The 19,346-nt window shown below is 45.2% G+C and overlaps 1 protein-coding gene across 3 annotated transcripts in view; it reads right to left on the reverse strand.

Annotated features, from left to right (window-relative positions):
- ZMYM2 (zinc finger MYM-type containing 2) overlaps nt 1-19,071 on the reverse strand; it is a 134,470-nt gene extending 115,399 nt beyond the window's left edge. For all 3 annotated transcript variants that reach the window (XM_073613468.1, XM_073613469.1, XM_073613467.1), the window contains exon 1: nt 18,928-19,071. The gene's annotated coding sequence lies outside the window, so the exon portion shown is untranslated. The remainder of the gene's footprint in view (nt 1-18,927) is intronic.
- Nucleotides 19,072-19,346: the final 275 nt, after the last annotated feature.

Genomic DNA, 19,346 nt, shown 5'->3' on the forward strand with positions numbered 1-19,346 from the left:
CTCTGCTCCCGCCTGCCCTGCTTCTCTCCTTCATACAGCGACAGCAGGTCGGCAAGCCCAGGACCAATCTACCAGTCACTTGGACGCGATCAACTGGTAGATCGCGGTCCAAGGGTTGTCAACCCAGGAGCTAGTAGTTGGTAAAGGGAGCATCAGAAATATGGCTACAGTCTTCACCGTTAAATGAAAATACAATGGTTTGGTGCATAATTTTCTTTATTCTGGTCAGAACAAAAAAAAACTGTTTGTTTCATTTTTATCACATAAAATCCAGAATAAAAATTCTGTGTTTTGGGTGGGGCTTTAAATAGGTAACAAAATCGGCTTGCTACATATTTTTGCCAACTATCGAATCAAATGTAAAAAGGGACCATTATAAACAGCTTGGTTGAGTATTGGCGTAACAAATATTGCTGTGTAACTTTCTCTCTCTGCATTCAACATAACTAATCGCTCTCAGATTTCCAAGGCAGGCATGAATCTGACTAGTAGTTTTTCTAAATTTTTTAGCACTAGCATTTTTTTTTCTAAAATTACAATTCCTGACACCACAATTTTAGGGCCAGTACACCATCTACAGTAGATTTTACTACAATAGAAGTCACAATACAAATGAGAGATACTAGGACAATGCAAGAAAGATACAAACTGCTCACAACAACCACCACATCAAGTGATTAAAGAGGGAGTCCACCCTAAACAAAAAATATTAAAAGCCAGCAGCTACAAATACTAGCTACAGCTGCCGACTTTTAATAAATGGGCACTTACCTGTCCCAGGGTCCAGCGATGTCGGCGGCCGAAGCTGATCGATCGTCTCTCGGCTGACCCCACCGCCATCCTCGGTCAGGGAATCAGGAAGTGAAGCGTTGTGGCTTCACTGCCCGGTTCCCTACTGCGCATGCGCGAGTCACGCTGCGCGTTTCTACACTGGTCCCCGTTGTGTTGTGGGAACTGTGTTTCCCACAACACAACGGGGGTGGGCGGGCATTTGTGGCTAGCTATTCCCGGAAGTGGGTGCAGATACCTGTATTAAGTGGGATTCCGGCCAGCTAAAAAAAAAAAAAAAAATTTAAAGTCAGCAGCTACAAACACTAGCTGCTGACTTTAAATAAGTAGACTTACCTGTCCTGGGTGCCTGCGATGTCGGCCGCCCAAGGCCGACTCGTCCCTTGGCTCCCGGCACCGCCATCCTAGGTAAAGGAAACAGGCAGTGGAGCCTTGCGGCTTCAATGCCAGTTTCCTACTGCGCACGGCCCCGTGGTGTTCTGGGAACACACACAGCTCCCAGAAGACAATGGGGCAGCTCACCGAGGAGAAGAACACGCCGTGGAATAGGCAGAGGCAGATTAGAAAGACTGCCTAGCAACAAGGGTTTAGGCTAGTATAAACTTTTTTCCAAATGTTTTTTTTTTTTTTTTTTAATTTTTAGGATTTTTGGTGGCATTTTTTTTTCCAGGGTGGCCCTCCACTTTAATAGGTGATGGCGGGTCATATGTCAGATATGTGGAGCTAGAATAATGGCATTGTATGATGCTAAATTCAACTTTACATGATATGTGCTGGTGCCATGTTCATATTTCAAGCCTCAGAGTTATGCCGTGGGCCAATGCTGAGACAGGTTTTGAATTTTTGAATTTTGTTGGAGAGTGAGGTCTGGTGTCAGACTACCTCTCAATTGTTATGGGTTTGTTTTTGTATGCTAGCTGAAATTGATAATTTTTCAAAAAAGAAATAAAAAAAAAAAAAAAAAAAAGGATTATTAATCGGAGGTGGTAGGGGTGGATTTAATCCAACCACTCCAAACTTTTTCAAACGTGAAGGGTACACTTCTATTTGAGTATGTGGCTTTGTAAAAAGGGAAGAGCTCTGTTTACCAAGGCCTTCCAGGCTGCAAAAGGTAGGACAGGATAATGCGTTTCCTAGCATAGTAGAGCAACGGTGAGCAAAGTACAAAAGGGCAACAATAGGTGCCATAGTGGCTATCAAACTTGACATACCTTGATGGAGGAAGCATGGACTTGTTCACACCAAACGCTGCACTACAATGCACAGACTGCACAGTCTGTCTGGACCAGCACAGTGTTGATGTGCCAACACTGGCACATCGTACTGTTTACCATTTTTTTTTAAACAAACTTTATTGAAATGTTTTAGAGTTTTATCGGCTGGCATGCAGTGACTCATGCTGCACTGGAGAAAAAATACCGTACGCAGCATTTTTTTTTATCACCATATGCATTCGGCCTGATCACTAGCACAGTGCAGTGCACCGGCCCCACTGAAGACAAGGCTTCTGTTGGAAGAACAGCTGTACACACCGTCCAAACGTTGGCCGGTTACTACTGAACTGGCCGACATTCAGATTGTGCGTACCCAGCTTAAAGAGTAAGTAAACCCTCAGCAAAAAAACAAAAAACCCTGCAAGACAAAGGCATAATTAGCTAGTATGCATAGCATACTAGCTAATTATGTATTACTTACCTCAGATCGAAGCCCCTGCATCGGTCCACGTCTCCCCTCCGACATGTTGTCCTGGAGTGACTTCCGGGTGTCGCGGCTCCGGCATGTGATTAGCCGGATGCACGATGACGTCACTCCGTACATTCACGTACAACTGAAGCAACGGCACATAGCGCCATTGCTTCAGTTGTCTTAAGCGTGCATGTCCCGCATGACGTCGGCACAGGCAAATACAGGGGATATCTCCTAAACTGGGCAGGTTTAGGAGATATCCATGTTAGCTACAGGTAAGCCTTAATATAGGCTTACCTGTAACAAAGTTGTAAACAAGGGTTTACAACCACTTTAATCCTTTTAACTACTGCAGATCAACAGTGGATAGTAGGGGTACAAAGGATAGTCAAATCATCTCTGACCATAAGCACACAAAATACACAAAGAAACTACAAAGTCCTCATGGATAAAGTTGGATAATTTTTTAAATGAAGCCGTTCTGATTTTGACTACAGTGAAACAGTAATGAGCCAGTCAAAAAAAAAAAAAAAAAAGAGAGAAAAGAAGTTGTTCCTACTACGGCTGCTTTCACACTGGGGTCCGTTAGCATTAAAGCACCGCTAGTTTTAGCGGCGCTTTATCACTGTTTAAGCGGTGCTATTCGTCCGCTTTTAACCCCCACTATTAGTCGGTGGTTAATAGCGTCCATGTTGCGCCGCTTACGAAGCGCTGCCCATTCATTCCAATGGGCAGGAGCGGTGTATGCACCACTCCTACACCGCCCTAAAGATGCTGCTTTTTCCCCATCCCGCAAGCGCACCGCCCCAGTGTGAAAGCCCTCGGGAGGCATGAGACCGTTTTCAGAGACGCTTTACATGTGCTATTTTTTGCGCTAAAATGCCTGAAAACTGTCTCAGTGTGGAACAATAGCAAGGAAGTTGTAATTCTAAAGCCAGCCATACACATGTCAAAAATTGTCTAGTTTACCAGGGTCCAGCCAAATTTCAATCAATGTATGGTACCCTGGTTGTACAGGTCAATCTATCGATCGACTTCTGTACAACCACCCTGTGTTTTTTTTTCTGAACAGAGCAGTGGAGAAGGCTCCCCACTGTGAGTACACAATAGCACAGCGGAGCGATACCCCCCCATTTACTTCGATTCAGCACTTTTGTCCCGCTGGTTGGACAAAAAAAAAAAAAAAAATATAACGTATGGCCTGCCTAAGGTCCCATGCATATGTGTCCAGATGCATTTCTAGCAAATTCTTAGATCAGAAGCAAATGCTACATGCATTATCTGCCCTTCCTCAAGATGGACACTGCATGGACACTGCCAGAAATGCTAGATGGTGTTTTTCAAAGTGATTTCTCAAAATAAAGAATGGATGGATGGATGGATGGATGGGTGACACTGCTTTGAATAATAAAAATTATTCAAACAGTGCTTTAGGTTTGTGGAGCTCAGATGCAGTTTAGTTCCACAAAGGCATAGAGTTCACCTTTAATAAAAAAAAAAAAAAAAAAAAAAAAAAAAAAGCCGATGCAGGTAAGGGGCTTTGAGCTACTACATCAAGGGAGAGAAAGCGCATGTGAGGGGGTTGGAATCAGAATAGTGCTGGTAAAGGCAGAGGTGAACAGTAATAGCCAAGGAGTCTCCTAGCAACAAGGCAGGGGGGCATGAGGTGATCTCAAAGTTTTTCAGCCAGGCTTCAAGAAGTACATAAATGGCCTACACCTATAGCAAGAGCATTATTTAAAGCAGAGCTCCACCCAAAAGGGAAGCTCCTCTTAGTTGCCTCCTCCCCCTGGTTTTGACAGGTACCCGCTTCCACTTCTGGATGAGTTTGCCACGGCAAAGTCAGCTGGAAGAAGTTTGACTCCCCCTTTTCCCCCACCGCTGGGCCATTCACAAAGCACAGCATGCATGCGCAGTAGGAAGCTGGCTATGAAGCTGCAAGTCTTCCCTGCCAGTTCCCCTTAGCCGAGATGGCGGCGGCAGCACCCGAGAGCCAATTGAAAATAATCGGCTCGGGTGAAGACACCACTGTATTAGTGGACAGAAAGTGTCCCAATATTAAAAGTCAACAGCTACAGTATTAGCTGCTGACTTTTTTTCTGAAGGAGCCTGGAGCTCCTCTAACTTTGGTCAAAGCTGCACAATTTGTTTTTATCTACAGGGACCCCAAACCTTCATAGGCAGTTTTTTGGTTAAGGCAAACCTTGCCTTTAAATCTACAAATGTGCAAGCCTTCCTTGTGCTACAAGCCAAACTCCAGCTGGTCCTAATGAACCATTTCCTTCAGTAACACATGCAAGCTGCTGCATGCGCTGTATAAACTGTATGTAATATTGGCTACATACAGTATACAGCACTGTGTTCTGGCAGAGGGATGGGGACTTCCTGCCTCACTCACAAAATAAAATTGATACAGGCTGTGCCTGCTCAGCCTTTCACAGAAATCTTTGTACTTTCTGAATGAATACAAGGCTTCCTCTGATTGGCTGAGTTGGATATAAATACATCATCCACTTGCCTCTCCACCTCAGCCAATCAGTGAAATCTTGTATTCATTCATAGAATACAAAGCTTCCTATGAATGGCTAAGAATGCACTTTTGTTCCGGGAGCAAAACAGAAGTCCCATGTCACAGCCAGAACACAGCACTGTATACTTGTATGTAGCAAAGTTCATACAGCGCACACAGCGGCTGCATCTGTTCATGAAGTAGTTTGTATGGGCCAGCCTGGTTCACTAAACATGGAGTCAAGCTTTAGCGTTTTACACTATTTTATGTTAAGTTCCATCATGCCAGTTAGTAGAAAGACTACATAGAACCCCTTAAACTCATAAAACCAAAATTATACCTGCAACGATAGCTACATAAACACAACATCTAAGTCTTCACAGTACTTTAATGACAACGGTACAATTAAAAGGCTTCTTCAAACTACAAAAAAGGTCCTTGCATGTAATTTAAATGAAAGGTTCTTCAGCTGAGTGATGTCAGAGCAGTTTTTTTTACAATTAGCCCCAGTTCACACTATGAATCACACAGGTGCAATTCACATGCAATTCAGGGTGGTGCGATTTGAGCCCATTCATTTTGGACAGGCTCAAATCGCACTGCATCGCACCAAAATACTGCATGCACTATTTTTGGAAATGCACTGCAACCAGATCACATGGTGCTTTTATACCATGTGATATGGTGCAGGCAAACCCACTGCATTTGGGACCTGCGCTTGGGGTGTCATTAACTTGACACCCAATGCAGATCGCAACTGCAGTGTGTTTTGAACGCGGTGTGGTAAACGAGCATAGAACACAAGTTTCGTGGACCTCATTCAAGTGTGAACCTAGCCTTCATAGTTTTACTGACCACAGATGTTTTAAAGGACAGAGGACTATTCACAAAGTGCAGCGCGGCTTGCGCATCCAGTGTGGGAAGCCAGCTGTGAAGCCACATGGAGTCACAAATGGCTTCTTTTAGTAAACAAGCCGGTGCCAGGGACCCAGAGACTGGCGACAACCAGCCCAGGCAAGGACATCACTGGATCTCTGGACAGTTAAGTACTTTTGTTAAAAGTCATCAGCTACAGTATTTGCAGTCGGAAGATCATCTTTAACCACTTCCGGACTGGCAACATACTGTGGCAGGGTGGCACAGCTGCGCGAAACTACGCACCTGTACGTCGTTTCATGCAGGAGATACCGTGGGCGTGCGCCCGCTGCACGCCAGGGGAATGCGCGTGGGTCTGGCAGACTGTCTGCTGACCACCCATGATCACGCCACAAAGAGGCAGAGCGGGGATCTGCCTATGTAAACAAGGTGGATCCCCGTTCTGACAGGGGACAACACTGAAATCGGTTGTTCCTAGTAATCACGAACAGCAATCTCTGATGTCCCAATGAGTCCATCCCCCACACAGAACACACACTGAGGGTGTGCAGTTAAGCCTTTGATCACCCCTGGTGTTAACCCCTTCCCTGCCAGTGTCATTAATACATTGATCAGCGCATTTTTGTTAGCACTGATTATTGTATTGGTGTCACTGGTGCCCAAAACTGTCACTTAGGGTCAGATTTGTCCACTGCAATGTCCCAATCCCACCATTACAAGTAAAAACCAAAAAATTTAAACGTCTCTAAATCTATCCCCCATTTTATAGACGCTATAACTTTAGCGCAAACCAATCAATATACGCTTATTGGGATTTTTTTGTTTACCAAAAATAAGTAGCAGACTACATTTTGGCCTAATATGATGAATAAATTAGTTTAACCACTTCCGGACCGCCGCACGACGATGTACGTCCAAACTTTGAAGGGGGATACCGGGGTTATGGCAGCAGCTAGCTCACTTTTCGCCGTGAGATCACTTTTATCGGTGGCGGGAGAGGGCCCCCCTCCCACCGCGATCCGGTGCCCTCCGCCACTTACCGGAGCCGTCGGTAGTGGCGGAGGCGATCGCGTCCGTCTCCGTCCTGTGCCTGGAGACGAGTGAGGCTAAGATGGCGCCCACTCGTCTCCATGACACTGCTGGGCGGAAGCAACGTCAAAACGTCACTTCCGCCCACGCCTCTTAAAAGGCATATTTTTTTCAATGTCATTTTTTTAAATGCTGAAGGTAGATGAGAAAATCCGGACAGCCGCACACTGGGAAGATATTATCCAAAAGTATGTATTGTAAAATCAGGATCATACAGGATACCGTGGCAAAAAAGTAAAGGCAATCAGCTAACGCGTTTCGCACTTATGCTAAGTGCTTGCTCAAGCATAAGTGTGAAATGCGTTAGCTGATTGCCTGTACTTTTTTTGCCACGGTATCCTGGTTTTACAATACATACTTTTGGATAATATCTTCCCAGTGTGCGGCTCTCCGGATTTTCTCATCTACTTTCAGCATGATTCAGCATTTGCCAGCACCTGGGGCTCTTCACTCTTCTCTTCACACCTGGTTTGAATCCATACCTGTGCGGTGAAAACAAACACTCTCGCTACATTTTTTTTAAATGACTTTTTTTTTTTAAATTGCATTTTAGTGTAAATATGAGATCTGAGGTCTTTTTGACCCCAGATCTCATATTTAAGAGGTCCTGCCATGCTTTTTTCTATTACAAGGGATGTTTACATTCCTTGTAATAGGAATAAAAGTGACACTCTTTTTTTTTTTTTTTTTAAACAGTGTAAAAAATAAATAATAATGTAAAATAAATAATATAAAAAAAAAAAAAAAAAAAAAAAAAAAACACCACACATGTGAGGTATCGCCGCGACCGGTAGAGCGAGAGCAATAATTCTAGCCCTAGACCTCCTCTGTAACGCAAAACATGTAACCTGTAGAATTTTTTTTAAACGTCACCTATGGAGATTTTTGAGGGTAAAAGTTTGACGCTATTTCACGAGCGGGCGCAATTTTGAAGCATGACATGTTGGGTATCAATTTACTTGGCTTAACATTATATTTCACAATATAAAAAAAAAAAAATTGGGCTAACTTTACTGTTGTCTTATTTTTTTATTCAAAAAAGTTAATTTTTCCCCCCCAAAAAAAAAAAGTGCGTTTATAAGACCGCTGCGCAAATACGGTGCAAAAAAAAAAGTATTGCAACGACCGCCATTTTATTCTCTAGGGTGTTAGAAAAAAAAAACCATATATAATGTTTGGGGGTTCTAAGTAATTTTATAGCAAAAAAACCTGTTTTAAACATGTAAACACCTAAAATCCAAAACGAGGCTGGTCCTTAAGTGGTTAATATTTTTTTGGATATGTATTATAGAAGTAAAAATATTAGTATTTTTCAAAATTTCCATTTTTTTTGTTTATAGCGCAAAAACTAAAAATCGCAGAGGTGATCAAATACCACCAAAAGAAATCTCTATTTGTGGGGGGGGGGACATCAATTTTGTTTGGGTACATCGCACGACTGCTCAATTGTCAATTAAAGCGACGCAGTACCATATGGCAAAATAAGGCCTGGTCATTAAGGGGGTAAATCCTTCCGGGGCTGAAGTGGTTAAGCTGATAACACACAAACAAATCCCATTTCTCATATCTTTATAAAACACCTATTAAACATTCACAGTGCTGGGGGGGAAAAGTAAGTGAACCCTTGGCGTTAGTAGCTGGTCAAACCTCCTTTAGCAGCAATGACTACAAGCAGGTAGTTTCAGTAGCTCTGGATCGGACCTGCACCAAGCTCTGGAGAGATTTCTAACCATTCCTCTTTACAAAAACTGCTTCCGCTCAAATTTGTAGGATGTCTGGTGTGAACAGCTCTCAAGGTCATTCCACATATTTATGGGGCAAGGTCTGGCCTCTGACTTGGGCCACTCCAAAAAGCACATTTTCTGAAGCCAATCTGTGATGGATCTAATTCAATGATTATGGACATTGTTCTTCTGCATCACCCAACTTCTACCAAGCTTCAGAAGGCAGACAGCCACCCAGACATTATCCTGTGGGATATTTTGGTAAGCTTTGGGAATTCACTTTCCCCTCTGATGGCCCATACATAGTGCCAAGAATTCTTCCCAAACAATTCAACTTTTGTTTCATCAATCAAAAAAACATTTTCCCAGTAGCATTGTGGTTTGCTAAGGTGTTCTTTAGCAAACTTCATGCACACAGCTATGTTTTTTTTACTATAGAGCAGCAGCTTCCTCAGTGGTGTTTCTTCATGGACACCCTGCCTGCTCAAAGACTTACGTATGGTAGACTCATGAACAAGAAAGGATATTGCAAGTTCCAATGAGGTCTTCAAGCCTTTATCTATTTTCTGGGTTCTTCTTTACCTCATTAAGAATTCTGTGTTATGCCTTGAGAGTCCTCTTGGCTGGGCACCCATTTCTAGGAAGACTAGCCACAGTACTAATCTATCTCAATTTATCGACATTGTCTGTCAGTCAAATGATGAGTGCTTAAAGTGGAACTGTAGTCAGAAAATGTAGTCCTGCTAGATCACTTCAGACTGTCCCTTTTGCAGGTATGGCTATGTAAAACATTAAAAATAAGTGCCTATACTGTTTAAAAGCCAGTAACGCACAGTCTCACCCTGCTCTGCACATGGTCAGTTGCTCTCCATTTTTAGGTACTGCCAAGTTTATAGAAGTCGATCTGTTGACAGCCTTAAAGCAGAATTAAACCCTCTTATCCTTTACAGCCAAGGAAGCTGCTTCTGTTTGATCTGAAACTGCCATGGTGCTGCACATGTTAACAGTTATCACACCAGCCATTTGATGGTTTGACAGTTTGGTTGAGGACAGTTGGCAATCCCGGGAATGTAACTAAAAATATACTGCTGTTCAGGGGCTCTGGGCTTTAGCAAGATGGCAGCTTCAGGCAAGAAGAAACAGGAGCAATGCTGGAGGCAATCTAAAGCACACAAATTCTGGTAGCATAATTATCAATGTGGAATGTATGCTCGATAAAGAAAATGTATCAAGTTATGGGTAAAGTTCTACTTTAAACACTTTGTATACCTTTTCAGCTTGATCGTATGTCTTCAGAGAGCTCTGTTTTGCAAGCCATGGTTCACATCAGCTTATGCTTCCTATGAACAGCAGTCTAAAAATATTTGAGCTTCAAAGTAGCTCTAAACCACAGCTCTGAATTGGACTCCAGGTGTGCAAACTACCACCTCCAATTAGTTTTCGTTAAAGTAATTACACAATGGGTTCACTTACTTTTTCCTCCAGCACTGTGAACGTTTAAAGCGTTAGCAAATGCTGATTTAAAAAAAAAAAAATCTTCGCCCTGCAAGACAAGGTCATAATGTGCTAATATGCATTGCATACTGGCACATTATGAAAGACTAAGGCCCCTTTCACACGATCGGACCGTTCAGGTCCGCCTGTCAGTTTTGACGGCGGACCTGAACGGCGCTTCATGTTAGTCTATGGAGCGTCGGATGTCAGCGGAGACATGTCCGCTGACATTCGACCCGGTCCGATCCGCTAAAAGCCGACGGATGGCTCTACGTCCAGGTCCGTCGCTGGCGGATTGGATCGGGTGAGATCGGATGAAAACGGACATGCTGTCAGTTTTCATCCGATCCCTCCATAGGCGGCAGCGGCGCCTGACAAGCCCCTCCCCGCTCAGTGAGCAGAGAGGGACCTGTCATCCGCCGACTCAGCGGAGATCAACGGACTGATCTCCCGCTGAGCCGGCGGACCGAAGCGGGCTCCGTAGAAACCTTTCAGTGTATATATATTTATATATATATATATATATATATATATATATATATATATATATACACACATACACATAAAATCAACTGTCTTCATCAATTTAGGCCAATATGTATTGTGCTGCATTTCTGGTAAAAAAAAAATCCCAATAAGCGTATATTGATTAGTTTGCGCAAAAGTTATAGCGTCTACAAAACTATGGGATAGATTTATGGACTTTTAATTTTTATTGTATTTACTGGTAATGGTGGCGATCATCGATTTTTAGCGGGACTGCGACATTGCAGCGGACAAATCTGACATTTTTTTGGGGACCAGTGACACCAATACAGTGATTAGTGCTAAAAAACAATGCACTGACACTGTATAAATGACACTGGCAGGGAAGAGGTTAACTGCAGGGGCAATCAAAGGGATAAGTGTGTTCCCTGGGAGTGTTTTCTAACTGTGTGGGGTATGGACTGATAGGAAGAACACAGATCGATGTTCCTGATTACAAGGAACATAAGATCTGTATACTTCCCTGTCAGAATGGGGATCTGCCTTGTTTACATAGGAAGGTCCCTGTTCTGCCTCTCTGTGGAGTGATTGCGGGTGGCCAGAAGACATCGCTATATCAAGGTGTGCATAATTAGGCAGCTTCTTTTCCTCAGACAAAATGGGCCAAAAAAGAAATTTAACTGATTATGAAAAGTCAAAAATTGTAAAGTCTTTAATAGGGATGCAGCACTCTTGAAACTGCTATGATATTGGGGCGTGATCACAGAACCAAACGTTTTGTTGCAAATAGTCAACAGAGTCGCAAGAATCATGTTGAGAAAAAAAAAAAAAAAAAAAAAAGACGCAAATTAACTGCCAAAGAATTGAGAAGAATCAAAAGGTGAAGCTACCAGTAACCCATTAACCTCCAGTGCTGTCATATTCCAGAACTGCAACCTACCTGGAGTGCCCAGAAGTACAAGGTATTCAGTGCTCAGAGACATGGCCAGGGTAGGGGAGGCTGAAACCCGACCACCACTGAACAAGTCACATAAGTTGAAACATCAAGACATATCTGAAGACAGATTTTTCAAAGGTTTTATGGATTGATGAGATGAGAGCGACTCTTGATGGACCAGATGGATGGGCATGTGGCTGGATCAGTAACAGGCACAGAGCTCCACTTCGCCCCAGACGCCAGTAAGGTGGAGGTGGGGTACTGGTATGGGCTGGTATTATGAGCTAGTTGGACCTTTTATGACCTTATTATGAGCTAGTTGAACCTTTTCGGGTTGAAGCTGGACTCAAAATCAACTCCCAAACCTACTGCCAGTTTCTAGAAGACATCTTCTTCAAGCAGTGGTACGGGAAAAAGTCTGCATCTTTCAAGAAGACCATGATATTTAAGCAGGACAATGCTCCGTCGCGTGAATCAAAGTATTCCACTGTGCGGCTAGCCAGTAAAGGCCTTAAAGATGAAAGAATAATGACATGGCCACCTTCCTCACCAGACCTAAACCCTATTGAGAACTTGTGGGCCCTTCTTAAACAGGAGATTTATGGTGAAGGAAAACAGTACACCTTTTACAATGTTCACATAGTTACATGTATTTACCTGTAAAATCTCAATAAAAACCGATTGATGAAAACAGTACACCTCTCTGAACAGTGTCTGGGAGGCTGTGGTTGCTACACAAAAAGTTGACCGTCAACAGATCCAGAAACAGCCTCCATGAATGAAAAACTGATGACTTATTTAAAATAAGGGTGGCTATATTGGTTACTATCTTTATTTTTTTAATGTCAGAAATGTTTATTTGTAAATTTTGAGTTGCTTATTATTCTTACTGTAACCGATGAAAACAAACAAGTGGGATGGCAAAAGTTTTGTTTTTCATTTAGTTGCATAATTCTGCACACTAATAGTTGCCCAATAATTGCGCACATATACACTATATTGTTAATAGTATTGGGGCACATGAACTTTAATGGCATCCCAATCTTAGTCCGTAGGGTTCAATATTGAGTTGGCCCACCCTTTGTAGCAATAACAGCTTCAACTCTTCTGGGAAGGTTGTCCACAAGGTTTAGGAGTGTCTATGGGAATGTTTGACCATTCTTCCAGAAGCGCATTTATGAGGTCAGGCACTGATGTGGATGAGAAGGACTGGCTCGCAGTCTCCGCTCTAATCCACCCTAAAGGTGTTCTATCTGCTTGAAGTCAGGACTCTGTGCATGCCAGTCAAGTTCCTCCACCCCAAACTCGCTCATCCATATCTTTAGGGACCTTGCTTTGTGCACTGGTCCAAATAATTTGGTGGAGGGAGGGATTATGGTGCGGGGTTATTTTTCAGGGGTTGGGCCTGGTCCCTTATTTTCAGTAAAGGGAACTCTTAGGGTGTCAGCATACCAAGACATTTTGGACAATTTCATGCTCCAAACTTTGTGGGAACAGTTTGGGGATGGCCCCTTCCTGTTCCAATATGACTACCCACCAGTGAATGAATGAATGAATGAATGAATGAATGAATGAATGAATGAATGATTTGTAAAGCGCTGCAATTGCGAACTGAATCGCCTCAAGGCGCTAGATGTATTCTCTGTAGCCAGCTTCTAGAAAAGGAAGGTCTTTAGTTTTTTCCTGAAGGCCTGGTGGTTTTCTTCCATGCGGAGGTTGGTTGGGAGAGCATTCCATAGGCGAGGTCCTTGGACTGCAAATCTACGTTCTCCCTTTGCTTTGTAGCGGTATTTGGGAATGAGGAGGAGGTTTTGGTTAGCTGATCGAAGACTGCGAATCGGTGTGTAGTGTTTTATTTTTTCCCGGAGATATTGCGGAGCGTTTCCTTGTATGCATTTATGGGTGAGGCAGAGGGTCTTGAATATGATCCGGTTCTTCACAGTTAGCCAATGTAGGCTTTTTAGGGATGGGGAGATGGATTCCCAGGGCTTTTTTCCTGTTAACAGTCTTGCCGCCGTGTTCTGCATGAGTTGCAAGCGCGCAAGCTGATATTGGGGTAGACCTACGTAGAGGGAATTTGCGTAGTCGAGTCGGGAATTGATGATCGTTCCCACAACTGCCGCTTTGTCCTCTTCTGGGATGAAGGGGATGAGTCTGCGAAGCAGGCAGAGGAGGTGGTGGGATCCGCTCACCACCGATCCTATTTGTGCATCCATTGTCATTCCTGAGTCAAAGATGACTCCGAGACTCTTGACTTTGGTGCTGGGCGAGATGGTCTGTCCGAGGATGGGGGGTGGTGTCCACGGAGTCTTAATTTTGGAATTTTTGTTGGCTTGCAGGAGAAGAAGTTCTGTTTTTGATTCGTTAAGTTTGAGGGAGCTAGCGGTCATCCAGTCATTGATTAAAGTGAGGCATTTCTGTAGTTGCTGATGATGATCTTTTTGTCCATTAATGCGAAGGTAGAGTTGGGTGTCGTCTGCGTATGAGTGGAAGCAGAGGTCCGTTTTCCTGATGATATTGAGAAGCGGGCGGATGTAGATGTTAAATAGCACTGGTGACAAGGGTGAGCCCTGAGGGACTCCACAGGAGACTGCCCGAGATTCCGAGGTGAATGTTCCCAGTTTCACTGTCTGAGAGCGATTCTCTAAGAAGGATGTAAACCATTTTAGGGCAGAATCTGTGGCTCCTGCAACTTCTGAGAGGCGGACAAGTAGAGTATTGTGGTCCACTGTATCGAATGCTGCACTGAGGTCTAACAGTACCAGAAGACTCGGTTCCCCGTCATCTGCTGCTTCGAGGGCGTCGTCCCATATTTTGAGAAGTGCTGTTTCTGTGCCATGGCCTGGGCGGAAGCCTGATTGCAGAGGGTCCAGGAGGTGGTGTGTCTCCAGGTGGTGTTGTAGCTGCTGTACTACTGTTTTCTCTATAATCTTGGAGATGGTGTTGAGGCTTGTTATTGGTCTGCGGCAGTTAGGGTCTTTAGGGTCGAGATTAGGTTTCTTTAGCAGGGGTTTGACGATGCCTTGCTTGAGGGAGGTTGGCACAGTCCCTTCTTTGAATGATTGATTTATGAGATGTGTTAGGGTGCACCAGTGCACAAAAGCAAGGTCCATAAAGACATGGATGAGGGAGTTTGGGGTGGAGGAATTTGACTGGCCTGCACAGAGTCCTGACCTCTACCCGAAAGAACACGGAATTAGAGCAGAGACTGAGCCAGGCCAACATCAGTGCTGGACCTCACAAATGCGCTTCTGGAAGAATGGGCAACTATTCCCATAGACACACTCCTAAACCTTGTGGACAGCCTTCCCAGAAGAGTTGAAGCTGTTATTGCTACAAAGGGTGGGCCAACTCAATATTGAACCCTCCGAACTAAGACTGGGATGCCATTAAAGTTCATGTGCCCCAATACTATTGACAATATAGTGTATATATTTTTCCTAAGAAACCTAAACCTCACTTTTACTTTCTTAACCACTTCAATACCCGCGTATAGTCATATGACGTCCACAGATGGGATCTCCCATACTGGGTGGACGTCATATGACGTCCTGGGATTCCCGGCCGTCTAGGGGGCGCGCGTGCACCCGTCGCATTCCTCGGGACCCGGTGCGTGTGCCCGGCGGCCGCGATGTCCGCCGGCACCCGCGATTGCCCGTTAACCGGGCCGGCATGTGGATCTGTGTGTGTAAACACACAGATCCACAGCCTGTCAGCTCTGAGGAGAGCGATCTGTGTTCCCAGAACGGAGGAACACTGATCGGTCTCCTCCCCTAGTGCGTCCCCTCCCCCTTCAGTTAGAATCATTCCCTAGGAAACATACTTAACCCCTCCCCACCCCCTAGTGATTAACCCCTTCACTGCCTGTCACATTTACACAGTAATCAATGCAATTTTATAGCATTGATCGCTGTATAAATGTGATTGGTCCCAAAAATGCGTCAAAAGTGTCCGATGTGTTCGCCATAATGTCGCAGTCACCAAAAAAAAAAAAATCGCGAAAAAATTTTTTTTTTTTTTTTTTTTAAATGCCATAAATCTATCCTGTATTTTGTAGACGCTATAACTTTTGCGCAAACCAATCAATATACGCTTATTGCGATTTTTTTACCAAAAATATGTAGAAGAATACGTATCGGCCAAAACTGAGGAAAAAATGTGTTTTTAAAAAAAAAAATTGGGATATTTATTATAGCAAAAAGTAAAAAATATTTTGTTTTTTTCAAAATTGTCGCTCTTCTTTTGTTTATAGCGCAAAAAATATAAACCGCAGAGGCGATCAAATACCACCAAAAAAAAGCTCTATTTGTGGTGAAAAAAAGGACGTCAATTTTTTTTTGGGTACAACATTGCACGACCGCGCAATTGACGTTTAAAGTGCGACAGCGCTGAAAACTAAAAATTGGCCTGGGAAGGAAGGGGGTGAAATTGCCCGGTATTGAACCGGTTAAATATTCAGGTTTGACATTTTAGATTGACAGAGGAGTAGTTCAATAATTAAATGAATCTTCCAAAATACAACTTGACTAATAAGTGTACATATATACACACACACACACCAGTTCAGTATGCATTAAAGTGATTGTAAAGTTTTTTTTTTTTTAAACAAACATTTCATACTTACCTAATCTGTGCAAGGGTTTTGCACAGAGTGGCCCGATCCTCCCCTTCTGGGGTCCCCCAGCAGAGCTCCTGGCTCCTCCTCTTCATCAAGTGCCCCCACGGACAAGGCGCTTTCCATAGGGGCACCCGCGCAGCCAAGCTCCCGAGCCCTGCTGCTGCGTCTTTTGACAGACAGCGGGACTCGGCCCCGCCCCCCATGTCACTGGATTTGATTGACATCAGAGGAAGAAAATGGCTCCTGCTGCTAGCAATCTATCCAATGAGAACTCGTGACAGTGGCTGGAGACGCTGGGCTCGTCCTCAACACTGGAAAGATTGGGTTCAGGTAAGAAGAGGGGGGGCTGCTGCAGTACAGAAGGTTTTTCACCTTAATGCATTAAGGTGAAAAACCTCCAGAATTTACAACTCCTTTGAGATAAAAAAAAAATCTTCTGTGTGCAGCAGCCCCCTAATACTTACCTAAACCCCATCTCTATCCTGCGTTGTCCACGAGTCCCTCAGCCGTCCAGGACTCTCCCTCCTGATTGGCTGAGACACAGCAGGAGTGCCGTTGGCTCCCATGGATGTCAAAGTCAGTCAGTTAGCCAATCAGAAGAGAGGAGGGGCAGAACTGCAGCTCTGTGCCTGAATGGTGCCCCCCTAGCAAGCTGCTTGCCATGGGGGCACTCAACAGGAGGGAGGGGCCAGGAGCAGCGAAGAGGAACCTGAGAAGAGGGAGGATCTGGGCTGCTCTGTGCAAAAAAACTGCAACAGAGCAGGCAAGTATAACAAACTAAAAAACAAAACACACTAGACTTTACAATCACTTTAAAAGAAAAGTAAAAAATGTTTTTTTTTTTTTTTTGCACATTCATACATTTATACCTAGGTGGATGCAGCATCAGTCCAAAGCTGTATCTGTCCCCTGGCGCCTCTGCACTGAGAGCCGAGCGATCGAACACCACTGATCACTCTGTTTTCAGAGCTCCGGGAGCTGTAGACTGTCAGTCATAGCTTTTCTCCCACCTTGCTCACTGGACTGTGGAGGGGGCGGAGTGGCCCTCTCAGGGGCTCGCTAAGAGACTGACCTGGTGGATCCAAAGACAAGGAATTGGTCGCACACTGGAACTCCAAATTATCTTGATATCATCTTTATTGTCAAAAAAGGGTCAGACAGATACAGGCAATGGTAGATGTTTCACAAGTGGTAGCTTGCTTGTTCACAACATGACGCGCTGCCTGGACTGACATTGGTGAGGTCAGCAGAGAGCTGACGTCACTTTGCTTAAAACAGGTCACAGGAGTGCAAAACAAACAAGCACTCCTGTGATCCATAGGAGAAGCCCAGCCAAACAAGCTTTGGCTGGACTTTTACTTTTTTTTTTTTTTCACAAGAAAATTTGGACTTTTCCTTTAAGCTTTCATAAGCAGGGCACTCCAAACCCTTCTGAATCAAACTGTACAGACCACATTTATTTTGCACAGTGCTGTGCAAACTGTCACCAAAATTATATACACACACACATACAACCATGCAGTATAGCAATCAATACAGCAGTGAAAAGATTGTTCTGAGAGCCACAATGCTGCATTGAGGTTTGTATTCTACCACTTGCACTGCATTGTAAATGCATGCAAAAAAAAAAGGAAGGAGGGTATCCCAGTGGCTGGAGTGAGTACTACATGAAGCATTCCTCTGACTGCCCCCTCCCACCACCAGCCTCATTACCAGAGAGTGTTCCAATCCCCCCACACACACACATACATACAATACGAGGATTTCCCTCTCCTGGCACAATAAAGCACACATGTATGGGAGTGTATGTAGGACAGGCCTAGTACAAGGCTCTGTACATCACAAGAACCCTTTTGATCTTTTCAAGCCATTTTTAGTGTGTGATCTGAACCCAGAGTGTAGAAATTCTATGTGTCCCCCGGGGGGGAGAGGGGAGCGAGGAGACTGGTTGCTCCTGGTAACAGAGGCTGTGCTCCCTTTTCTTGGCTCCCCTGGAAACTCTCCCTCTCACACACAGGGCCTAGCACACAAACAACAAGGTGTGTGGGGACTTTCCATGTACAAGTGATCCTGGGTCCTCCCACCATGCTGGGACTTGTGGTTCATCATATATATATATATATACACACATAGGATTGGACATCAGTGAAGGGAGGAGGGGGGAGAGGAGCAGGGAATGGCAGCTGTCCTCACACACACACACCAGGGGCTCCCGCTAGAGGGAGCCCGTCCTCTCCCCCTCCTTTGTGTATAGAGGAGGGCGGTCAGGCCTGTTGGTAGTCTGAGGAGGGGGGCCTGTACTGCCCTCTGGGTATTTATCTACCCCGGCGCTGCTATTCTCACATCGCACACCCGGTGGCGCTGCCTCCCCCGTCCGCCATTAGCGCGCTGACTGAACAATACAGCGGCGTCGGCGGAGAGGGGGGAGCCGGGCCTCGTACAGCCCGAGGTGACCCCCTCTCTCTCCCCCGGGGGCAGACCGGCACAGCGGGGGCACAATGCCGCTCCTGTACGCCCACAACGCTCCTCACACAGGCAGCGGACGAGGAGGGGGCGGCGGGAACACCACCGGCTGACACAAAAGGGGGGGAGGAGGGGGCAAATAACAGACACGGCCGCCAGAGGGCGTACCAGAGACCTCTCTCACGTGAGGGCATCGCCACGAGACTCGCGGGGTCCCGTGCTTCGCCCCCCTTCTCTTCATAAGCCGGTCACTTACCGGCAGCTCGTGGAGGTAATGAGGACAGTGCCCCGGCCGAGAACCCCCGCACAGCAATCCTTCCCCCGTAGCCGAACTCTCCCCGTCCAGTCCCGGAGCATAAGGGGCGGAGCCAAAGCCGCAAGCTGTGGAGAAGGCGCGGCCTCGGCTAACACAAGTCCCTCCCACCCGGCGGCAGCGATTGGCTATTCACCTGGAGCGCTGGAGACGAGGAGAGGAAGGCGATTGGCCAGGGAGCGCGTCCGTCATCGAGAGTGCCGTCCCTCCTCCTTTGGATTGTGAGGGTGAAGGGGCGGTACTTGTTGGCAGAGCTGACGGAGGCGAGTCACCGCCCATGCGTTGCAGTCAGTGGAGAAAGGAGGGGGGTAATCGGACGATTTAGCCTGGCGCTGTACAGGAGAAGCGCCTGTTCACACCCC

Source organism: Aquarana catesbeiana, linkage group LG02 (genome assembly GCF_042186555.1).
Source record: "Aquarana catesbeiana isolate 2022-GZ linkage group LG02, ASM4218655v1, whole genome shotgun sequence".
Lineage (NCBI taxonomy): Eukaryota > Metazoa > Chordata > Amphibia > Anura > Ranidae > Aquarana > Aquarana catesbeiana.